Genomic DNA, 8303 nt, shown 5'->3' on the forward strand with positions numbered 1-8303 from the left:
GATTGCAGTCTGGAAGGTTCTACCAACTTGGAAAGCCATGGGGTCTACACTCAGTTCTCAGGTTGTAAGTCATGTGTGCCTTATGTTTGTCGATGTGTCTAGAGTGGTTATCAGTATTCTCTCTATAAGCTATAAGCTATTTTTTTTAAATAATGCCAAAATATACGTCCAAACTAACCATTCCTGTCAGCTACTCCCTATCACCTGTTCAGCCTGCTCTAGAGGCCGAGACAGGCTTTGCAGGCAGCAAATGACTTCAGCCCCTCTGCCATACCACATGGCTCCTGCTGACATACATGGGGTAGACTCTGCCAAGATGTAGCTGTCTCTGTGGTGACAGACACTAAAACCTACAGGGAACTCTAGCTCAGTAGTACAGGTAAACAAACACCCACCATTACTGGGATGCCACAGACATTTTCTTGACAAATGAGTGATTGGTGTAGGAGGAACCAATCCCCTATGGGTGGTGCCATGCATGGGCAGGTAGGTAGTCCTAGGTGTATTCAAACAAGCCGAAAGGCTGGCATGGTGAAACATGCCTTTAATCCTGGCTTTCAGGAGGCAGAGGCAGGCAGATCCCTGAGTTCAAGGTCAGCCTTGTCTACAGAGCTAATTTGAAATATCCAGAGTTACACAGAGAAACCTTACCCCTTTTCTTGAAAGAAGGAGGAGGAGGAGGAGGAGGAGGAAGAAGAGGAGGAAGAGGAGGAAGAAGAGGAAGAGGAGGAAGAGGAGAAGAAGAAGAAGAGGAGGAAGAAGGAGGAGGAGGAGGAGGAGGAGAAGAAGAAGAAGAAGAAGAAAAAATTGTTGAGTAAGCCATATAGAGCAAGAAGTCAGGAAGCAGTGTTCTCCCCTGGTTTCTGTTTGGAGTTCCTGCCCTGACTTGCTTCAGTGAGGGACAGTGATGGTAAAAAAATGAAATAAACTCTTTCTGCCCAAGTTGCTTTTGTTCATGGTATCTATCCCAATACAACAATAGAAACCTAGAGGCCATGCCCAAATCCAAGCGAGACAAAGTTTCCAAGAAAGGCTTGGCACCAAAGCAGACGGAACCTGATAGGAGAGCGTCGGAAATGTGCGGACACCTACAAGCCCTCTTCATCTTCTCTGAGGCCAGCATGAGGAGAAGCAAGCTGAAGGGTATCCGGAATGCCTGGAAATACAATCGGATGTTCTTTGGCAAAAACAAGGTGATAGTGGCCTTGAGTTGAAGCCCTTCTGAGGAATACAGACAGCCTGCACCGGGTCAGCAAGATATTGAGAGGTGATGTTGGGCTCCCCTTTTAACAACTACATGAAGGAAGAGGTGACTGAGTGGTTCATGAAGTTTATAGAAGTGGATTTTGCTCGAGTTGGGAACAAAGCAACTCTGTGAGCCTCGTTCCAGAGAGCCAGCCCTGATCAGCTGGGGCTGCCCACTGCCCTCAAGAAAGGTGTGGCAACCGTGGTCTCTGACTACGAAAGATACAAGCAGGGTGACGTGCTGACCCTAGAGCGGGTGGGTGTCCTGAAGCTTTTGTGGGATGCCCAGTCAGGAGGATTCCAGCAGTTGGACAATGACCTGCCTGAGAGTGCACCTGAGTCTGAGGGAGAGGAGAAGGAGGAGGAGGAGGGAGAGGAGGAGGAGGAGGAAAGCTGACTCTAGGACTTGAGACTAAGGCTTTCCAACAAGTTCGTCATCTTCACTGGACCACCCAGGACTGATGTCACCCCTCTGGAGGGAGCAGCTGTTTATTTTGCTTTGAATAAAGAGAAAGTGCTTGGGGGTGACTTTGTTTCTATAAAGAATACAATTCTGCCTGCTTCTGCCTCCCTAGTGCCAGGATTAAAGGTGTCCGCCACCACTGCCCAGCTGAGTTTGCTAAACTTAGTGTCACACTGCTTACATGAGGTGGTGATATCTCCACCATATAAAGAAGCTGTGGAGAAGAAACCTTCGAAAGCCATGGGCCACCCTTGTTCTTAGTACAGCAGAATGGGCCGGCAGAGAGGAACCCAGCTGTTAGGGTGGCCTGGTGGAGAGGCATCGCACTAGAAAAGGAAACAAGATCCTTCAAATGCACCCAAAGGTGCTTCTAGTTCCATCTGGCTGCACTCTCCCTTGGCTAGCAGACCAATCCTGACAGACCGGACCTTGGGACCAAGAGGCTTTGCCTCTGGTTGCTTGAAGGTTGCAGATCACAAACCGCTAAGCTAAGCAAGAACACTTGCTGAGGTCCTCAGGTGGGAGCGGCCTGTTCCCCACCTGACAGTCTAACAGACGAGGCCTCGTGCATCTCAGCGAGGTCAAGGTCATGTGGTAAATGGGGGTAGCAGGGAATGGATGTTTCGTCTCTCAGACAGGACGCAACACCAGTTTGGATCGGACGGTGAACTAAAGTCTCCGGTAGAAGGCAGCATTTAAAGACTGTGTCAGGGCCACACGCGCGCGCGCACACACACACACACACCACTCACAGGCACATACTCAATCACCACGGTAGCTTCAGTGTGAAAGCCACTTTGCGCTTCTGCAGTCCAGTCCGGCTCGGCCCGCAGCCCCCAGCTGCCCATATAAGGCCGCGGGAATCGTGGCAGGGTCCTGGCTCCTGAGGCTCTCCGCGGCTGCAGCCTCCTCCGCGGCGAGGAATGTGTGGAATCTCCCTCGCCCGCGGCCGCCCCCGGCAGGGAGGACCGTCCCGGAGTACCCGGGCCGGGCGAGCACAAGCCCACGGGGCACAGTCCGGGTTCCGGCTGTGGCTCGCAGGTGCCTGCCTTGCCACTTGGGGGAGCGCGGCTGTCGTCGGAGCGGCCGGGCGACCGCGCCACCTCACCTGCCTGGGACAGCGCGGCGGGGCCAGGGAGGAGGAGGAGGAGGAGGAGGAGGAGGAGGAGGAGGAGGAGGAGGAGCCCGAGCCCGCAGCGTTGGAGCCCGGCACAAAGTGAAACTCCTGGAAGCCGCGCGCCCTCGGGCGGGACCTGGACCAGGCTTCCCTGAGCTCCCGGCGCCCATGGCTCTGAGCAAAGGGTTGCGACTGCTGGCGCGGCTGGACCCCACCGGTCCGAGCAGTGTGCTGCTGGAGGCGCGGGGCCGCGGAGACTGCCTGCTCTTCGAGGCCGGCGCGGTGGCCACGCTGGGTGAGTGCCCCGCTCCCCGTGCTCCCCATGCGGGCGGCGACGCGGAGGAGGGAGGGAGGGAGTTAGTGAATTCAGGCGACCGACTTCGTGGAGACCAGGGGACTAGCGGCACTCGGTTCCTCGACGGGGAGGACCCCGGCGGCCTGGGGACCGCCAGGGGCGCTTGTTCGAGGTAGTACTGGATGTGGGGGACACCAGAGAGCTGACACCCCGGGCTAGGCGAAGTGTCCTGTTCGCGGGGGTGGGGGGTGGTGGTGGAGCGGCCTCTGGTTGCTCTCTTCCCGGGGTCGGGGGAGGCGTCTGTTCCTGGAGAGCCAACTGGCTCTGATTCTGCTCCTGGAGCTCAGTGTGGAACACAGTCTGGACACCCTGAGGAGGAGTCCACCTAGTGCTCCCTTGCTTGTGTGTCCCGCACATCCAGTACTCCCGCGAACAAGAGCCCCTGGCGATCCCCAAGCCGCCGGGTAACCGAGCGCCGCTAGTCCCCAGGTCTCCTTGGCAAAGGTTCTATTTAGTTAACAAAATGATGGACTTGGTGTTAGATCTATATTGTACTTTAACAATTACAATATGGTAATATAGTTGTGATCAATTTATATCTGGGAGAAAAGTCTTTTAATTGGACAGAAAGGGAGAAGTGTTGTGTATAGCCCCGGCCTTGTATTTTGATGTTAATTCCCCTTCCCTGTGAAGGGCTGCAGAGGAGGTGTGAGTCATTACACAGGTGAATTCTAGTGAACCTTCTGCCCATCTTAATTTGTAAAATAAAGGCTGGAGCCAGTGATTGGGCAGAAGAAGGGGAGGTGGAGAAATAAAGTTTGGTGGGAAGAGAGCAGAGAGGAGAGAGGACCATGGAGGAGGGCTACGAAGTGGTGAATCTGCCCAATCTAGGCTTGCAGAATATATTCATAATTATTGAGTTGTGTTTTCATTGACGGGTCATATTTGGGTTGGAGATTTCAATATCTCCCACTATAGCTTGTGAGGCTTAAACTGTTGGTGAATGCTCCTAAATGTTTTTGGGTTTCCTGGGGAAAGGTTGTGCATGAACAGCTGGCTTCCTGACTAGCCCAGCTGCTGTGTTTGTTAGACACCACAGCCATGCTTGGTTTGCATGAGTGAGGTGGGCCTGAGCCCAGCTAGCCTCCTCTAGAACTGTTCGTTTTCTTAGGTTCTGTAGCCAAAATTTGTAAGACCATTGCAGAGAACCATTAAGGGGCCATTGTATAGATACAGAAGAGAGGTGGAAACAGAAAAGTCCTGACCTAGGCCATTGGAGCTCTGGGCCAGGGTCACAGTGGCTGATGGGCCCCTCATTACTATATGTAGCCCTTCCCACAGAACAGGTTTCCTCTGCACCCCCTGTTTATAAAAATGAAAATTAGGTAACCATGTCTATTTTCCTATTGCAAAGTTGTTACTTCAGTTCTGAATGGGCTCTCATTGGGACAGTGTGGCTCAAAATTTTATTTTTAACATTTAATTGTGAAAATGTTCAATCATACAGAGAAATAGAGGGGGAAATATCAACCTTCATGGACTTATATGTAGTATTAGTAGTTATCAATATTTTGATAAATTAATATTTTTCCATCCACCTCTGTGAGTAAAAAGAGCCTCCTAAAATGTAATTTGCTCTGTGGCAAGTGAGACTTTACTTTTTTCCCATTGACTGTCTCTCATTTCTATCCAATTTGTTTTATTTTGGCATAAATTTAAAAAAATTAGACATATTTATGTGGGCAAAGTGATGTGATACATGCAGTGTATCGTACAAACAATGTGGAATAACTAAACTAAGCCACTTAGTATATTCACTTCAAATACTGTTGTTTTGGTTTTTATGATGAGGAAATTTAAATTTACTCTTTCAGCCATTTTGAAATGTTCAATCCACTGTTACTAACTCTAAGTCACCTACAGACAATGTAAGTTCATAATCAGCTCGACAGATCTCCACAGTAGAACGATGTGAGCAGATTCAGGTCATTTGGGAGTTGGTGATCCTTACCTGGGGAACCCTTGTTCTGCTTAGGGCTCCCTGGTGGGCTCAGGAGGAGCCCCTTTATCAGAACTAGCCAAGGGACTATAGCCACTAGCATCTGTGCTTGCCCTTCCGGGATACTCCTGTTCCCTAGCACTCTGCACCTTGCTGTGCAAATCACCCAGCCTGTTTCCTGATGCAGAGAGGGACTCCTTCCTCTGGTACCTGACTGATTAGCCAATGGAGGTTTCCTACCATAGTCCCCAGGGGCTGGGGGTGGGAGGCAAGTGGAATGAAACCCAAGGTAGCTGGGCATCTGCTGTGTGTACTTGCGACCCCGGCAGGGGCAGAGGGCCAATGGGGGAGGCAGTGGAAGAAGATAAGGAGCCAAGCTTGGGCATCTCTGTCTGTTGGTCACATTTTAGACTTGGCCCTCTGGTCAGTCATGGAGATGTGCTTCTCAAAGTAGGAGGACAAAATGTGTTTTGTTTATGTTTGCTAGTTTGATTAAAATAGAGAAGCAGTTCAACATGGGAGGTGTGGAGGATCATATATCCTCTGACCTCTGGCTCTACAGACTGCTAGACTGGCTGCCTTGGGCACATGTGCCGGTCTGTGGGTCATGGCCTACTTCTGGAACATATTATTATTATTATTATTATTATTATTATTATTATTATTATTATTTTGGTTGCTCAGTTTCTGCAGCCTTGCCAAATGAGGACAGGGACCATTTTCCCCCTACTTGATTATCTTTCACGCCCCAGGTAAACGGATCTGAGGCAGGCTTGGGAACTAGGTTGGAGTCCCTAAACATTTCTGAGTGGGCTGTGTGGTATGGTGGCCAACCCACTAAGAGACAAAAATCAAATCAGGCCAGGTAGGTGTCGAAGTTTGAGAGCTCCTTACCACACTGTAGGACGCAAGGCTGTCTGCAGGCAGGCTGGCTCCATCCTCAGTTCAAAAATAGCCCAGCTAAGGGTACTTCCCATTTGTAAGGCCCTACTGGAAGGGCTTCATCTTACTGTGACTGTTCTTTCTTCAGGAAAATTTAGGTGAATGAAAAGCTTCAGGAGTTAGCAGGGCCTTGATCCAGATCTTTGCCTGACACATTCATGTCAGGAAATACTCTGTTTAGCTTCAAGGGGGTTTGTTGCAAGTTGGCTTAAGATTTTTAACCAGTTAAATAAGCTTTGGTTCAACCTGACAGTAGCTGGCTAGCGTTTGATAATATGAGCCTGGTGCCATTTTAAGTGGCTTACATATATCAATTTAATACTCAGAATGAGGCAGATACCAGTGAGGTCTGTGTTGTACTTGGAGAAACTGAGGCACAGAGAGACATAAGAACATGTCTGAGGTTTCACTTCTAGTTAGTAGTGGGACTATGACTTGTGTAAGACCCACCTGAGAGGACAAATCAGGTAAAATGCCATTCTTGCTATAAAAATAAGCAAATATATATTTGCAGAAAGACCCCTTTTGTCCATTTGTCCTGTGGGTTTGCTGGTGCGTATATCCACCCCACAGTCCATCTGATTAGAGCTGGTTCCATCTGACACACTTTTTACAAGGGAGGCTTCTACTTGTAAACAAGTCTCCTACTTTTTGAGCAGAGCCTGGGGCATTACTAAAGAGAAACCTGATGCTTAAAGCAGAGTGTGTACTTCAAGCCTTGGGGACAGAGCAGAGCCCAAGCCCTGATGTTCTTTGCTATAGATGTCTTAGCATGAACAGATACTGATGCAGTATCCAGGTCCTTAGTGAAAAGCAGTTTCTCCGTGGTGGTGGACTGAATGAGGGTGACCCCCATAGTCTCATAGGTTTGGACGCTTAAGTCTCCAGCTGGTGGAACTGTTTGGGAAGGATTATGATGGAATGGCTTTGTTGGAAGAGGTGTGTCCCTGGAGGTGGGCTTAGAGATTTCAAAAGCCCCTAATAGGCACATTCTTACTCTCTCTGCCTGCAGATAAGGATGGAAGCTCTTAGCTCCATGGACTCACCCTCTGAAGTATTAGCAAACTCTCAACCAAATGCTTTTTATTTTTAAAGTTGCCTTGCCCTGGTGATTCATCTCAGGAAGGAACAATAACTAAGACAGTCATGCAGTGGAAACCCTGTCACCTCAGGCCCCCTCAGGGCACTCCTGGGAATGTGAGGACTGTTACAGATGAGCTGTAGGGCTGGGCCACCCCAAGCTCTAGATTTGTCAGAAGTTTCTAAATGAGGTAGGCACTGTGGGAGCAGACCCGCCCCCTCCCTCCTCTCCTTGCTTACCCTGTCCTGGGAGCAAGATGCTCTGCCAGGCAGGTGTTCAGAACAGTGCTGGGCAGGCACTGGCATCTTTGCCAAGGTTTGTGTGGAAAGGCTAGATGCACCTGGTACGTCCCACTTGTCTGTACTTAAGATATATGGGACCAGCAGGGTGCTCCTTGCTCCCGAAGACGTTTCCTGGCTTAACAAATGCTTCAGAGCTGGATTCTTTGGGACCGCATTAGCCACAGAGGACAGGTGGCAGCTTGTTCTGGTGGCCTGGAACATGTCCTGATGTACAAACATGGAGGTCTGAGTTCATCCTAAGAGCAGGTTTTTTTTTTTTGTTTTTTTTTTTTTGTTTTTTTTTTTAAGGAAAATGGGACTCCCTGGTGAGGGCTGCTGTGTCAGGGAGGGGACACTTTCTCTCTGCCTCTGTGCACATTCTTCTATGCCTTTAAACCCTGGAGGATGATGGGCTTCTCTTCTGCTGTCCTGGACCCCACACCCAGCATACAGGCAAGCTTCTGTTTTGTCCTCGGATCGTGTCTGCTTTAGGTGAAGTTACATATGTCCTAAGAACAGGGCCCCATCCTGACAGGTCTTGGGGAGGCTCAGAGCCATATGTCCTCCCTAGTATGTCCTCCCTGGTTCCATTTGTAGTAGATGCTCAGGTCCAGGAGACATAGCTATCCCATTGTCTTGTCAAGATTAAGATGAGGACTCCAGGGGGTGGAGAGATGGCTCAGTGGTTAAGAGCATTGGTTGCTCTGCCAGAGGTCCTGAGTTCAATTCTCAGCACCCATATGGCAGCTTACAACTGTCTATAACTCCTATTCCAGGGGACCTGACACCCTCACACAGACATAAATACAGGCAAAACACCTGTATACTAGATAGATAGATAGATAGATAGATAGATAGATAGATAGATAGATAGATAGAT

At 49.6% G+C, this 8303-nt stretch overlaps 1 pseudogene; it reads left to right on the forward strand.

The window, feature by feature from the left end:
• The first annotated feature begins 995 nt into the window (after positions 1-995).
• LOC114618545 lies at positions 996-1609 on the forward strand (annotated as a pseudogene).
• Positions 1610-8303: the final 6694 nt, after the last annotated feature.

This window comes from Grammomys surdaster, unplaced genomic scaffold, assembly GCF_004785775.1.
Source record: "Grammomys surdaster isolate TR1022 unplaced genomic scaffold, NIH_TR_1.0 143, whole genome shotgun sequence".
NCBI classification, from domain to species: Eukaryota; Metazoa; Chordata; class Mammalia; order Rodentia; family Muridae; genus Grammomys; species Grammomys surdaster.